This window comes from Ictalurus punctatus, chromosome 4 (assembly GCF_001660625.3).
Source record: "Ictalurus punctatus breed USDA103 chromosome 4, Coco_2.0, whole genome shotgun sequence".
Taxonomy (NCBI): domain Eukaryota; kingdom Metazoa; phylum Chordata; class Actinopteri; order Siluriformes; family Ictaluridae; genus Ictalurus; species Ictalurus punctatus.
Genome location: NC_071284.1, coordinates 35,114,392 through 35,131,363, shown reverse-complemented (window position 1 = coordinate 35,131,363; position 16,972 = coordinate 35,114,392). Strand labels below are relative to the sequence as shown.

Below are 16,972 nucleotides of genomic sequence, written 5' to 3'. Positions count from 1 at the left end.
CAGAGAAGAACATATAGGAATAAGTTACTCAATTTAGCATAAGACCCAAGGGACAGAAATAGTAAGACAAACATATGGCAAGGCACATGAGCACACACACACACACACACACACATACACACACAAACACACAGTTCAAGTGAAAACCGTTCAATACTGATGAAAGAAGAAGAAAGGTCATACAGATTGGCACCTAACGATATAAAACAAAGAACTTACCCATGTCCAGGTTTCAGTTGGCCGCAGTGATCCTCGTAGTTCAACAAGCAGGGACCAAATGATATGAGAAAGGGGAAGCAAGTTTTAATAGTGTAGGAGAAGGGGAAGTGAGGTTTTTAAAAAAAACCACACTAGGCCAGGACAATCTTAAGGGTATCAGAAAAAAAAGTGAAAATAGGAACATAAGGGTTATTGGAAAGAGCATAACTGTAAACATGAGGGTTTTTGGAAAAGAGGATAATGCAAACATAATGGTCGCTGGAACTGAAACAAAAATGAACATAATGGAAATGGGGAGTAAAAATAGCAGTGCTATTTTCCAATAATGGTATTGGAAAATAAACTAAGGGGGTGGAGGCTCACAGCAGAAACTGTATAAAAGGAGAGCCCCACTTCAGTATTTTCAGATCACCTTTGGGATATCTCAAACTGTTTGGATCTCATGTGTTGGAACAAATAAATTGGACCTTCTCTTTTTCTCACTCACTGGTTCCGTGTGGTATTTTTGTTTCTACAAGCCTTGACTGATTGACTGTAAGTACACTATTATTCATTGAAAATTATAAATACATATGATGGTAAAATAAACGTGGACAGGAGTTTGTACCACATTTTGGCGACCACGAATGGACTGGGCTAACACTCGAGTGTCCGAAATCCGGGTTGCAGGACTTGATCCCAAAAGGCAGCAGAAAAGGCCATTTAGGAAAAGGCACAGCAGGCGCCTGTTTGAACAAAAGTCCTGCTTTAGATACTCTGCTGTCACTGGGGTTAGGCCCCGGGAGGCCGGAGAAAGGACTAAGTTGGTCTCCTAAAGAGCCCTAAGTAACTGGAATCAAAAACAAAGCGCGGAAGATGAAGTGAGTGAGAAAGGGTGAAAGAATAAGTGTTTTTTGTCTTGGGTAACTATGAAAAAGTGAGATAAGGGTAATGATTAAAATTGTGTGAGTGTGAAAAGTATGAGTGAAAGTCCTGCGATACCGCTGAATTAGGAGATTCAGGTCTGCTTAGGCAGGTGGTGAGGCCTCACAACCCCATATACCGGCCACAAGAGAAGGTGTTGACTGCTTGGTGGGGACCCCTGATACCGCTGGAGTGAGTCCAGGTTGCTTAGAGGGGTATAAAATCCTGGGCCCAGGTCTGGGTATTGCACAAGGGAAAGGACCCGGTAAGAGTGGTATACCCGGTGAGTGTGTGATGTTACGATTGAACTTAGGGAAATAAGGGAAGTGGGATAAGGGTGTAAGGAACAGTGTGTAAAACAAACATATATGTGTACAATTGTGTAAAAGTTGTGCTGTAAGTTTACAGGAAAAACAAGTCTGGGCCGGGGAGACAAGAGGACGGGGAAATGAGAGGTCATGCATCCCCAAAAAAAGGTGGGACGGAAACGGATAGAGTAAAGGTAGGAAGAGCATTTGGTTGTATTGTATGGCTGCAGCAATGGAGGGGGGAAGACAGCGTTAGAAATTGTGATAGGAAAGCACCGGGTAGATGAGAAAGACATCAAACACTACTGTAAAAAATGGAGCGAGAAAACCTGTGGGATATGGAAATGGCCAGAGACAGGAACCTTCGAAGAACAATGGTGCCAGAAAATGAGGGATAGAATTGCTATCTGGGGGGAGCAGAAGCGGGGCCAAAAGGCGAGGGAAAAACAGATAAAGCAAGAAAAAATAGCAGAATGGTTCTACAGAGAAGGAAAGGACAGGAGGGAAAGAGAAAGGGCTCTAAAAGAACAGGAGGAAGCAGAAGAGAGGGAGAAAGAAGAAAAAAGGGAAAGGAAGATAACAAAGAAAATACAGGAGGCAGTTGAGAGAGAAAAGGCCAATGTGGAAAAGGAAAAAGATGGGATAAAGAATGAAAGAGAAGAGAGCGTGAGGGAAATTGCACTACCATGGGGGAAACAGGAAGAGCTGAGTCCTCCACCCCCGTATAATCCCCAGTTCCGGCCACCGATAAAGCCAAGGAGGAGCATACCACCCGCTGGAGTGTATGTCTTGCAGGAAAGAGAGAAAGAGGAGAAAGTATGGGAAGAAACTGAAATGGAACTGTGAGGGACGTTTAAAAAATACTAGAGGAAACCCGCACAATATCAGGAGGTACCTGTGTCGTCAGAGGAGGAGGAAGATAGAGGGAAGAACACAAATGGAAAGATGTGTGGGAAAGGAGGGAACCTGAACTTAAGCATGCCAGACGTAGAGAGCCAACACAGACAGGTGATGGTGGAACAGTACCTTGAAGGACAAGTGAAGCAATACCTAGAAGAACAGGAAAGTAAGAGCGAGCGGTTAATACAAAACCGGAAGACAAGAATCGCAAAATTTGGGGCACGGGCCTGGGTGAGCGACGGGGAATCAGAATAAACCAGGGGCAAGAATCAAGCAGCAGCTCAGATGGTGAAGAATCAGGGAAAGGCAGAGGGCAACGGCAGAAGTATATTTACATTTACATTTACATTTATTCACTTAGCAGACGCTTTTATCCAAAGCGACTTACAATCGAGAAAGATACAAGCAAAGCATATTAATGACGGATGGGAGAGGGTGGTGGAAAATAGATGGAATAAAGGAAAGGGGAGAAAAGTGAGGATGGAAGGGGAAGTCATGATAACCCCATACCTGGGACCAGATGAACAAGAACTGGAAGACCGAGTGGCAAGGCTAGAAGATGTGGCCATATATGACAGAGAGAAAATGGAAAAGATGGAGCACCTTGCGGAACAATCTGTGCAAATAGCCAACTCTGTCAAGGAGCTGAAGGAACAGCGGATATAGGAACTACAAAAACTGCAGCTGGTGGAGAAGACACTGAACCAGTCCACTGCCCAACAGATAGAGAGGCCTACAAAGGGAAAACATATGGACCCTCACCGGAATTTGATAGACTTGGACAAAGAAGTGAAGGAAGAGGAGGAACTAGAGGAAGAGGAAGGGAGAGAAGAAAATAGCGAAGATGAACAGAGCCAGATATCCACACACGAGGAAAGGGGCAATGGAGCGAGGAGAGGATTGAGAGATAGGAACTACTTAAGACGCCCCCCCAAGTATCAAGTGTACCACCTAGGAGAGGTGAGAGGGGGGGCAATCCACACCCAGCAAAGAAAAGCAGTACTCCCAATGCCCCCTGATGGTTAAAGGAAAGTCACTGCAATACACACCATGGAATTTTACAGACCTAACAGGGTTAATACAGAGGCTGCCCAGCATGTGTGAAGGAGGGCAAATGTGGATCACGCAGTCGAAGAAAAGACAGAGGGACAACATCTGGCCATCGGGGACATAAATTCTCTGCGATTCTCTGCCAGACCGCGGGGAAAGGGCGCGCAGAAGAAATACTAAAAACAGCTGACCTAGAAGATGTAATGGACAATCCACAGGTCAATCCCGTCCCGTTTGGAGGCTACAGGACGGCTATATGGAATGCCATATGGACTATATACCCGGGCAAGATGGATCCGGGAAAGTGGGAAGTTGTCAAGCTACAAGAAGACAAAAATGTAATGACCTTCATACAGAGTTTTCAGGATAAATGGAGAGACGAAAAAGGAGCAAAGTGGGACTCTTCGGCAGCGAGTGTGGGACTATTCAAAATGTTGTTGAAAAAGGCTCTGCTGGAAGAAGTGCAGAAGAAACTCGAAGAGGTGGTGGGGCTAAGCTCGATGGAATGGAACACCTTTATGGCTCATATGTGGCTCTTTGTGGAGCAGTATAGAAAACTGAAGAAAGAGGCCAAGGACGCCACAGAAACCCTGCTGACCCAGCTGTATAAACCTCAGCTCGGGGAGATAACCAGAACCAAGCAAGAGGAGAAAGAGAGGAAAAAAGAGAATGTCAAGCAGGCAGCCTTGATGATACCTGCTCAGTCAGTGGCCCCTCCTGGTACAGCTGCAGGGACGTGGATGCCCGAGTCCCAGGGGTATCCCCAAATACAAGTGATGCAGGGGCCAGCAATGATGCAGCCGGGCCCACATGACCACATGTACCCCACGAGTTCCCCAATACAAGCAGAGCAGCCTTTCTGGGGAAGAGGGAGAGGATATGGGAGAGGCAGATTTACGCCCCGAGTGAACATGCAGACCGAGGGGTGCTGGGAGTGTGGTGATCCGAGACACATAAGAAGAAACTGCCCATATCTCCCGAAGCCAAGATGGGGGGACAGGGTAGATAGGGCAGAGAGATGAGGACAAGTATTGGGACCCAGAGGGCCTCACACAATGCAGGAGAGCAATAGGATGCAACCACAGTGGCAGCCCCAAGATCCCATACCCCCTGGAGGCCAAATGTATGGCCCATATGGGGAGCAAGGTCCCAATCAGAGTTGAAGAAGCCTAGAGAAGCCCGGGGGGGGGGGGGGGGGGGGGAGCTCATGCAGTATGCCACAACATTGCACCCCAAACAAGAACCAACAATAACAGTAACAGTAGGAAACATGCTCCGCACACCCTTTATGATCGACACTGGAGCCACCTATTCAAGTATTGGGAAAGAAGGCTCACAGCTCCCCCTTTCAAATAAGGCGAGACAAACAATGGGCTTCTCAGGAAAAATACACATCTTACGATTTACCGAGCCTCAAGAACTAACTCTGGATGGAACAACGATTCAAGCCCCGCTCCTGTATGCTCCGGGGGCACCAGTCAACCTGTTGGGGTGTGACACTCTATGCAAACTAGGAGCACATATATGCTGCGAAGCAACCGGGATATGGGTGACGTTCCCCAAACCAGGGCCTCGCAATATGTGATCATGCACAAAGTCGGAAGAACCCTACAAGAGCTAGACAAGATGTACTGGTTGGAGATACCAGACTTACACCAGTCGGAGGTGTGGAAGAATTACCAGGAATGGAGACCGTGGCTACAGTACATGCGACCGGAGTGTAAGGAAACAGATATGCCTCTACACTGTACAATTAAGTATGACAAAGGAGGGGATGACCAAGAATACGCACAGCTATGGGAAGAGATGGAACAAGGCCACAGAATGGACATCAAAAAACAAGACGTGATCTGCGGGCCCCAGGGGGTGGCCGCTATGATCAAGCTCCCAGACAAAATAATGAACTGGTACCAAGAGGAAGAAGCAGCTCCCCATGTCACCCTCATGGTCGCAAGAGGGTTTGAGTCAAAAGATTTGGGGCCAATGGTGAAGCAAGCTAGAGAGGTAAGGGAGTGGAAACCCACCCAGAACCGATACTTACATGTCTCACCAGACGACAAGTACACACGGATCTCAATAGCTGCCGTCGATGCAACAGTCGCAGGTAGCCTTGACATTCACAGGAAAGTGACTCATGGGATTAGGCAGATGACAGTAACAGAGTCAGAAGAGGAGTTGGAAAGCGAGACCCTGTTGAGGGATGTCCCTGAACAATTGAGGACTAAACATGTGACAGATGTAGGATTGGTGAGGTCAGCCGGGCTGAAATAAAGATAAAAGAGAACGCAAGGCTGCCCTATCAGACAGTATCCGCTCTCAGTACCGGCTAGGGAGGGCATAAAGTCTACCATACAAGGCTTACTGGAGGCGGGGGTCCTAAACCCCACGAGGAGCCCCGTAATACGCCGATCTTCCCAGTAAAAAAGCCAGATTCAGACAAATGGAGGCTGGTTCACGACCTGCGCGCAGTCAACCAAGTGGTAGAGCCAGAAACACAGATAGTGCCAGACCCCCATACTCTACTGCCCAATATACCTGAGGGGACCAAATGGTACACAATTATAGACCTATGCTCTGCGTTCTTCAGTGTGCCCCTGCACCCCAGCTCGCAACACCTGTTTGCCTTCACGTATGAAGGAAAACAGTACACGTACACCCAGCTCCTGCAGGGATATTGTGAAAGCCCATCCATATTCAATCAAGTGTTAGTCCAGGATCTAGCCACCCTAGAGTGCCAAAGCACAGTGTTACAGTACGTCGATGATCTTTTGATCTGCAGCGCCTCAAAGGAGCAGTGTCAACAGGACTCATTAAAAGTGTTGAAACTGTTGGCAGAAAACAGACACAAAGTAAGTAGGGAGAAACTGCAATTCTGCAAAACCAAAGTAGAATACCTGGGACAAGTCCTAGAAGGGGAGAGCCGCACCATAGCTCCCAAGCATGTAGCAGGGCCCCGAAGCCAAGAGTACGTCAGATGATAGCCTTCCTAGGGATGGCAGGGTTCAGTCGCCCATGGGTGTGTGAATTTGCTCTTAGGGTCCAACCATTAAGGGATATGATTAAGGCTGCAGACCATACACAATCAAATGCTGAATTAGATTAGACACCTGAGGGGGAAGCAGCTTTCGTGGATATAAAAACCGCAGTAGCCTCGGCACCAGCTCTCGCCAACCCTGATTATAGTAAACAGTTCCACCTGTATGTTTCAGAAAGAAAAGGGTACGCGTCCGCTGTGTTGACCCAACAGCAACAGGGTGTGGGAAAACGAGCTATAGCTTACTATAGCACCGCGCTTGATAATGTGGAAAAAGGCATGCCGCCTTGTTATCGCTCCCTGGCGACAGCTGCATTTGCGTACCAAAAAGCCTCTTCCATCACAATGGGTCACCCAGTCACCCTATATACAACCCATGCACTTCACGCGTTATTAACCAGTCAAACCTTTGTAATAACCAACTCGCGACGCACGGGGTATGACTCCATACTGTCAGCTCCGGAGTTAACCATAGAAAGATGCACAACCGTCAATCCAGCTGATAAAATGGTGACCCCCTTAGATGGGGAGCCTCACGAGTGCGTCAATAAATCTGAAAAATTTTTGAAAGCTCGACCACATTTGAAAAATTACGCTTTACACGACGCACAACGCACGTTCTTTGTAGATGGCTCCTGTTTCCGAACCACTGAAGGGAATAGGGCAGGGTATGAAGTGATAGAAGCAACACAAAACCCCCTGATATTCAGGGTAGCCCTGAGTGTTCCCCTTCCGCAGCCATGCTCGGCCCAGTTAGCTGAAGTTAAAGCCCTAGCCGCTGCTTGCAAGCTATATACTGCATACGCGCATGGAGTGTGCCATGTTTTTGGACCCATTTGGGTGCAAAGGGGGTTTCAAGGTGCTGACGGGTCTGTCATGACCCACGGGGAGGCTATTTCAGACTTATTGTATGCCATGACACTGCCATCGGAACTAGCGATTGTTAAATGTAAGGCGCATAAGACAGATTGCTCTTTCATCACCAAAGGAAATGCATTCACAGACGAAACCACAAAAAAGGCCGCTGTGGGTTCCACCCAGATGATGGCTTTGACTCACCCGGAGGAAAGTCCGGTTCGTCATCCGATGGAGGACAATGTGGCTCAAATTGTGGAAATGCAGAACACGGCTGGAGTAGCGGAGATTTCTACTTGGATAAAACGGGGGGCCAAAAAGGAGGCTGGGACTGGACTTTGGCGTAGCATTGCGGGGCTGTGCGTAGCCCCCGCCAGCTTTCTCCCCCTGCTGATTAAGGAAGCCCACAGTCTTGATCACACCAATAGGGAAGAAACTATTTGTAAAATTAGGCGGGAGTGGTGGTCGCCCTACCTGGCCAGTATGGTGGACCTTGCACTCAACAGGTGTGAGGTGTGCATAAAGACTAATGTGCAGAAAAATTTTACTGCCCCACTGGGGCACATCCCACCGCCCAGGCATCTAATGATGGACTATGTAGACATGGGAGCTGAGAATAGAAGGGAAAAGAAGTGATATATATTTGTGGTCGAGGACTGGTTTAGTCGCTGGGTGGAAGCTACGGCCACCACGAGGGAGGATGCCAGATCCTTCGCTAAGTTTTTATGCCGCGAAGTTATACCGCAGTTTGGCATCCCAGATTACCTTAGCTCTGATAACGGGGCACACTTTGTTAATCAGACTATTGAACTCATTACAGAGGTACTGGGGATCAAGCATAAGTTGGGCTGTGTGTACCACCCCCAGACCCAAGGTATGGTGGAACATGGTATCCCAAAAAGCAAACTGGCTAAGATATGAGATAGCTCGCAACTTACGTGGGTCCAGGCCCTGCCCCTTGCCTTGCTGAAAATGCATTCTCAGACTAGCTGGATAACGCACCTCACTCCGCATGAAATGCTAACCGGTCGCCCTATGCCCATGGCATACACGCGGGGTCCGTATACGGGCCCTTCACTAGAACACTTGGAGGGAGAAATGCAGGAGTACGTTCATACGTTCATCCACTGCAGTCGAGGATATGGCAAAGGTCCCGTACACTGGGACCCAGCTGCAGAACAGCCATCGTCTCCAGAAGAGCGGCCGTCGACTTCAGGAAAGACTCGCGCTGAGAGAGACCCACGATCCCACCCCGGACAGTGGGGACAGCTCACCCAGCGACGATCGTCCCGCCACAGGAAGTGACTCACAGGGAGAAGACATGACGGACCTTGGGGACAGCGTAGCGCAGTTGGAAGAACCAGATGCCCCTTGTGCTGGGTCAGATATCCTGTCCCGTCTCGTCCAGAACCCCTCCGACCCCACTATCCAAGACCCCGTGTTCGACACCATAGACCTACAGACGCTTTGAGAATTGGATGAGACGAATGCCCTGCTCCCCGCTACAGTTGAGGACGACTCCTGCAACAACGATGAACCCACCTACCCCAACCCTTCCCTATAGGATGCTGCGCACAGATATGGCAATTGCTTTAGTATGGGCCGTGGTCCTAGTATCCAGCCTGACTATAGTTCTCCTGCTATTCTATGCTCCCTCCCCCAAGTCTGAGGTTGTCCCTGATCCCGCTCTGTTATGTAATGCCTCGCTTGGTTCTGCTCAGGGCCTCACGTTGCCTGACAGTGGCCTGACAGGCCTATCCGAGAAAAGCAGAAAATTCTACGCATGACTGTTTACTGGTACATATGTCCAGCCAAGGTGAGCCCCGAATTGCCCTAGACTTGCTCTCCAATAATCCAGAACGGGCTGTTGTGCAGGTTGAGCCCAAAGAGGGGGATTTTGGACTGGACGAAATAAACCGTCAACTATGGGGCTGCATAACTGTGACAGTACGGCAATGGACAGAGCAAAGGCAACGGTTGAGGAGAGCCGTATTTGTACATAAATACCCACGGAATTAAGCAAGATGGTGTAGGATAAAAGTTATCAGGGAATAAACGGGGGGGCTGTTCCCCGCAGGTCCCCTCCATAAAGAGCACACTCACGGTTTATTTTTCTTTTCTTTTCTTTTACCTGCATAAGAAGAAGAAGGCGATGAGCCATGCCCTGGGTGTAAGTGCTAGCCAAACCTCTCCCCAAGGGCGGCCCTCTATGATGCGTAAAGTATCTGGGTCGAAGACAACCAGTGTGCACAGCTGATCACTGCCAAGAGACACAGACTTCATTGTAATATACTGTGACGTACTGCTGTGTTTCCAGTGTATTTAGGCACCAGCAAGAAACTGTGTATATGCTGTCGAGCACCGAGTTGCTGGCAGGGTGGGAATTTTTCCTGACATAAAGGTTTTTTCGCTCACCCCTGAATGCACCAGTTAATGATTAAAAGGATAGTCAAGTGCTGCTGCATCCCAGGGGATACAAGACTGTAGGCTAATGAGCCTGGTCGAGAAACCTGGGGACACAGGGCCCACTAAAACCACCTAGTATCATAGCATTTAATCTAGTACATTTACAAAGTACGACATTTAATCGCATTTAACCTAGCATATTGATCTGGTGAAATTACATATACTGATATTTAACCGCATTTAATCTTGCACTTAATCTGGTGCACAAGTAATACTCTATAGGTGATTGACCTATAGAATGACCTATAGAATGACCAAATATATAGATATAGTTCCTGGTCAAAAACAGCATGGAGTGTTACGTCCCATTCTCCGATTGCCCGTCTACTATGAGGCCCCCAGCCGTACAGCTCTAGAGAGACTGCCCTTAGTACACCAAAGCCTGTTAAAGGCCTACCCTGACAGATGCAGTGCAGAGGTGGCTAGCGAGGGAGATGGAGGGCCAGATAATAATGAAGGTGCGCAAAGGCGGTACGGGTACGTAGGAACAATCCTCCTACAGATAGCCAAAAATGGGGAGGTACGCCAGAAATCACTTCGTACATAGGTACCCGTTAAATTAAGTAGGTATGAGTGAGGCTTTCTCTAAAGCCTCAGAGGAGGGAATGTTGTGGCGAAAATACATAAGAGACAGGACACAAGGGCATGGAGGTATGAAAAAATTTATTGAGAAAAAGAGGGGCTGGTAGGAGACTAGGAGGGAGAAGAGGCACAACAGTAGGGAGAAAAGGGCTGGTAGTAAGGGGTGCGCCCAGGGGAAGAGTTAGAGTTCAACAGTGTGTCAGAAAAGGAGGGACTGGTAGGCCTGTAGGGAACGGAAGAAGCAGAATCGCCATCAGAGTGGGACATGTCATCAACCCCTGAGTAGCCAGTAGAGCGAGTGGAAGGCGTATAAGAAACAAAATCCGTTTGGTTTGGCCGATATCTCAGGGGAGGAGGAAAAGTGGAAGTGTCAGATGAGGAGCGCAACACGTCGACCAAAAGGGCGAGGTCTGCAAATAAGTGAGACAGCTGATATCTAGTGTTGAGATCAAAACCCACCAGGCCCTCTAGAGCAGAAAACAGGAAACCATATCCGTGCCCGTGAGCTGCAGAGAAGAACATATAGGAATAAGTTACTCCATTTAGCATAAAACCCAAGGGACAGAAATAGCAAGACAACCATATGGCAAGGCACATGAGCACACACACAAACACACAGTTCAAGTGAAAACCGTTCAATACTGATGAAAGAAGAAGAAAGGTAATACAGATTGGCACCTAACGATATAAAACAAAGAACTTACCCATGTCCAGGTTTCAGTTGGCCGCAGTGATCCTCGTAGTTCAACAAGCAGGGGCCAAATGATATGAGAAAGGGGAAGCGAGTTTTAATAGTGTAGGAGAAGGGGAAGTTAGGTTTTTAAAAAAACCACACTAGGCCAGGACGATCTTAAGGGTATCGGAAAAAAGTGAAAATAGGAACATAAGGGTTATTGGAAAGAGCATAAGTGTAAACATAATGGTTGTTGGAAAAGAGGATAATGCAAACATAATGGTCAATGGAACTGAAACAAATATGAACATAATGGAAATGGGGAGTAAATATAGCAGTGCATAATGGTATTGGAAAATAAACTAAGGGGGTGGAGGCTCACAGCAGAAACTGTATAAAAGGAGAGCCCCACTTCAGTATTTTCAGATCACCTTTGGGATATCTCAAACTGTTTGGATCTCATGTGTTGGAACAAATAAATTGGCCATTCTCTTTTTCTCACTCACTGGTTCCGTGTGGTATTTTTGTTGCTACAAGCCTTGACTGATTGACTGTAAGTACATTATTATTCATTGAAAATTATAAATACATATGATGGTAAAATAAACGTGGACAGGAGTTTGTACCACACATAAACCAAGCATAGTGACTGACTAGCCAGCTAGTTTACTAGTGGTAAAAGCTAACATAATTTCACCAAATTTGATATGAATAACAACTTTGCTTGCAGAGGAAATAACTGAAAAACTGTATAAAAATATATACTGTCGTATTGATTAACAGTGTAACTGAACATACCGCTTGATTCATCATCTCTTGTGGCTTGTCTGCACAAACTAACCACTACTCACACAACCACCAACGCTTTGAGCAGGTTCTGAGCATCGTGTAATAATAATAAGTTTAAGTGTCTCTGAGCCACCACTGACCCCATTGTTGTAGTCTAGAATCATCACATTCTTCCCTCATTGACCTCTTTTTAGTCATGTATGCTGGATTAAAGTACAACCACCTTGGGGTTTTTTTGGCACATGGGACACCATGGCTTGCTTTTGGCAAAAACCAAACAGGCTTGATCCCAGAGGTCTCTTGTTACAGGCAGGAAATGCAGGCAGAACTTCTGGCTTGTCTTAGTGTACTGTCCCTAGCAAGATCATTTGTTTGCAGAGCAAATCACCCGTGGGTTTTGCACTTGTAATCCACTTTACAACTTGGCTCTACCAATTTCTTCACTACAAGCTCTGCCAATCCCGTACATCACCGATTGCCTTCAACGAAACAGTTTCATGTCGTATTAATCCGTTTATTTGGGCATGTACTGCCAGAAATTGCAACGTCCTCTGAATGGGATGAGCTGTCATATACGCACCAACATTGTAGTCTTTCCTGCAATTTTCAATGAAGGCTTTCCAGAATGATCTGAATCACGTCTCACCTGACGTGTGTCACGATCATCAAATCTCATGAATACAATCTGTTCAAACATATTGATGCCGAATGCAGCTTTGAATATTGGCCTCCCCCTGTGACCGCTGGACCAGACAGATCTCAGCGACTCATGCTCAGAGAGATAGACACCAAGCACTGTTATAATTAGTGATTGGTGGGAAACCTCAGTTTGGTGAGGAAATAACAGAAAATTATACTTTCCTATTGTCATAAATGACTTGACTAATACACTCTTTCCTCAGTGGTTCTGAGCTTCCTACTTAGAGCATTTAAAGGTTCCTTCACAAGGACAAACCGAAGAACCTGATGGGTTTATGGTTGTGGACAGTTCTAGCTACTGTTTCTTTTAATTTAGATCTATCATACAATTTATAGCATGGTACGTTAGCATTTAATCAGACCTTGAGGGACTGCTGGACCAGATTCAGGTCCACAATCAGTCTTGATTGATTACTGCTTACACAACTAGAGACGGAGATCCCTCAACCAGAGTCACATTCATATAGCAAGCATTCATATATTCATATACAATCTGCAAACAAAGGCAGAACATATACAATTTTAGTCATGTTCTAAATAGAAGTAAACAGACACTATATCATGAAACATTACAAAAAAATCAAAATGGGGTTGCTTCATTCAGTCTCTCCAACATACAGCAGTATCAGATCTATAATAACAGTCAAGTCAGTTAAAGCCAAATTACCCAACAACACAATGTTTTTCTTTTCTTTTTAATTTTCATAAATAGGCAGCCTATGTTTTATCATTAGATATTCTGAAATGTTCAGATGCCCAAGTACAAATCTCCCATCACTCATAATAATGTTATATCACATTTAACCAGTGACGTTATTGTATTTACTGATATTTTCTCCTTTATTATGGGAAATATGGATGTTTCACAAAAAGCCAAGTTAATTCAACATAAATATGGGACAATGTTCTTATCCATCTCAAAAGGATTTTTAAAAAAGTTTATAACTCTTGTAATGGTCTCTGATAATGTCTATTGAGTGTGCCACTCTTCTGGATCTTATCTCGCAGCCCTCCTGTTCCTTCCCATGTGTACCAGGTCACCTTAATTTGCTTGTCTTCCTCTGGGATGTGACTAAGGATATGCATTTCCAACAGCTTGCATTTCTGCATTCATCACACTGACTAAACTTGCAGAAGGGACTATCTGGACTGCAGACCACAGCTTCAATAAAATCCTGTGTGTTCTGAAATGTTTGCCTTGGGATAACATGCTGCACACAGTCAAGGGATAACTTTATATTTTCATGGTATCGGGAAAAGCAAACATTTCTTGGAGAGTCTGAACAACGGAACACACGAGACGGTCAAAGTTCACGTTTGAAACAGTAGTAGGCCTCTAGAATTGACAGTCAAATGGCGGTTCTGAATCTTCTTTTTTACTCCTCCCTCTCTAACCGGGACCACATCCCTGGTGCTTGCCTTGAAATGTCATCTCTTTCATAGAATTCCTGAACATGATCAACAGTACTTGTGGCAGTCACATGATTTGTTTTTTTCCTCTCTGAAAGAAGGCACAGTGACATGCCAATTTTTTTATAAGTGTATTTATTTATTTTTTTGCGAGGGCTACTTGGTAAAGCTCAGAGTGCTCATTTTACTGCCTTGCCTAGAGACTGTCTTGATTTAAATGGTGATTTCTTTGCTGAATCCTGGAGTAAAACTGGAACTTCACGGCTCTACGTTAACAATTTCTTTTAGAAGCACTTGTGCTCAGTTTAGGGTTTTTAAAAAAAAATATTTTTAGAGACGGTAACGTTATTGTTACACCACAGCCAGCAGATGGCACTGTGGCACGGCTCCTGACGAGTCATGTGACTGTTTTGGTTCGCTCTATTCCTGCTTGAGCATTTAGTTTAAGTGTCTTTAATTTGCCCCAGGTGTCCATGGTTTTGTTGTGATTATGTTTACCATTTAAACCCCTCGGTTACGGAGCACTTCGCTCAGTATTATCGTTTGTATAGGTGATGTCGTTTGTTTCCATGATCTCGTTTCATGATCTCGTTTCATGCCACGTTTCCAGTTTGTCGTTTTCCGGTGAAGACCACGTTTTCTTTGGTTGTGAGTTACGTGTTTAATAAAGACTTTAATCTGCACCTGCATCCGCCTCCAGTCCCGATCCGTTACAGTTATTGTGCCACAATATAACACAAGTAGGCATGAGAGAACATGAGCTGGTCAATTATGACAGAATTTAGGAACATAGTGTGAGCCATGACATATTAATTTACCTTCTGATAAAATAAATGTAATATTTTCAGTTAATTTTACAGACTGTATGCAAAAAAAAAAAAAAAACAACCGTTAACCTGTTCACCTTGAAAACAAATACAATAAACATCTGTGTTCAGTGTTTGAAGTCTGCTCCTCTTAAATATATTTAAAGCTACACTACTAGACATTTTCCACTGTCATGGTTCTGGGCTGGAGTCAGTTCTCGAACCGCTCTCTATGGTGACTGGCTGTAAGTTTAGTAAATGCTTCATTTGCTCTGCAGCGGCGTTTTCTATCAGCGGAGGATGAACTTTAATCGTCAATATCGCAGTCGATCATGTTCATGTAATCGTGGGCCGTCAAAATCGTAATCGGGATCAATATTCGATTAACTGTGCAGCCCTAATCCACGCTGCTTCTTACATTACTGTACACGCTGCTTCCTCTCTGGTGCGTCTAGTACTACTGTGAAGAACTGTTTCACTCGTGGATTTATCATATCTGTAAAATCAAACAGAAAAATAGTTTCAGGACTGTACCCTGTATCATTTCTCTTAGCCAGAAGCTACAGTATATCTGTATTTTATTATTAAAATCATATATCTCAATAGTTTAACTACATAAACACAAGAAATATGGCATAAAAGTAGAATAAACATGAAGAATGAGATTAGAAGTGCAGTGGTATTTCTGTGTAGAACAGAATCAGATCAGGTCAAAGTGCACTTCTATTAAATCAGATCCTCAGAAAGCTATTAGCATGCAGTGACGAGTTACTGTTGGGTTTAATTCTGATCCTAAATACTGAAGGTATATTCTGTGTGCTTCTGTCAGTACGATTACCAACATGCTGCTGATTGCCATTTACATTACTCTTACACAACACTCTTACACTTACATTATATTCTACAGAAACTACACATTCTGTACTGTGTGTTAAGTTTACTGACCGTATCTGTCCTCCTGAACGCTTCAGTAACTCCTCGAGTTGTGTGACTGAATTTCCCAGTTTATTACGTCTCAGATGCAGATCTTTCAGATGTGAGGAGTTTAACTTCAGAGCTGCAGTCAGAGCAGCACAGCCTCTATCTGTTATACTGCACTTTATTAACCTGCAGAAAGAAAAGTTTTTAGTGTCTTTACCTCACAGGATTAAATAATGATGATGTAGGCATGTATGTAACAATGAGATGCAGAAATATAATAGTAAAGTACTTGTCTACATTGTTAGTGTATTATAAAGATCTGTGTACGGTCTGTAAGACAACTCTAAAGTGTAATCCTGCATCATTATAAAGCTTCATTCAGTGTGTTTCATCACTGAGTTACTCACCCCAGTGTCTCCAGTTTACACTCGTGTTTCTTCAGTAGATCACAGAGCTTCTCCACTCCTGAGTCTCCTAGTTTACACCCACTCAGTTCCAGCTCTCTGATGTTTGACACAATGTCCGGTAAAAATATTAACAGGAAGCAGACGTTAGATAAAGTACACTCGCAACTGCAGACCTACATAAAATCTCTGTCTGCGCTAAATATGTTTTAAAGTTTCTCTCCATTTTTTGTTTTTTTTAGCTGACCCATTTCACACACACACACACACACACACACACACACACACACACACAGCCAAGTAAAGCGTTACAGCCGAGCTGCGTTGTCGCTGCGTTGTAGGCAAGACGATGGAGATTAAAGTAATAGAAGGTCGGAGTCTGTAATTTACACACGGCTCAGAAACCAAAATAAAACCCTTTTTGACACAGATTTGATGAGAACAAGGAGAAACTTTGCTGCAGATCGTCACTCGTAAATGTGGTGATGTGGTCAGAAGTACACGCTGCTCGACCTTGTGTAATAACATAAAAAGCCCATGTTACATTTCGCCCTGCGTTACGTCGTTCCCCGCTCTCCCCTACAATAATCACACCTTAATGCTGGTGTTTACGTGATCAGTTCACACTCTTAGAAACGTAAAAACACAACATTAAATATAATGTAAGAAAATGAAACATGCTTAACTGTTACTGGTGTGACTCACAAAGGGGCGTGTCTGAAACAAAGGGGCGTGTCTGAAGCACAAGGGGCGTGTCTGAAGCATGGGGCTTTTCTTATTCTGATGTTATTTAGTCGTTCTGTCAGTCACGTAGCTCTCTGTAGCACTACATGTGTTTCTGAGTCCTGCATTCTCCACTGTGTGTGTGTGTCTGTGTGTGTGTGTGTCTCTGTGTGTCTGTGTGTGTGTGTCTGTATGTGTGTATTTGTGTGTCTGTGTGTGTGTGTGTGTGT

General features: G+C 45.1%; 2 protein-coding genes across 20 annotated transcripts in view; one reads left to right on the top strand and one right to left on the bottom strand.

Annotated features, from left to right (window-relative positions):
* Positions 1-16,972, top strand: part of LOC108264148 (uncharacterized) — a 332,110-nt gene that overhangs the window by 141,043 nt on the left and 174,095 nt on the right. The gene's annotated exons all lie outside the window — the stretch shown is intronic.
* The window catches only part of LOC124627784 (uncharacterized), a 199,979-nt gene that overhangs the window by 77,003 nt on the left and 106,004 nt on the right, over positions 1-16,972 (bottom strand). The window lies entirely within an intron of this gene.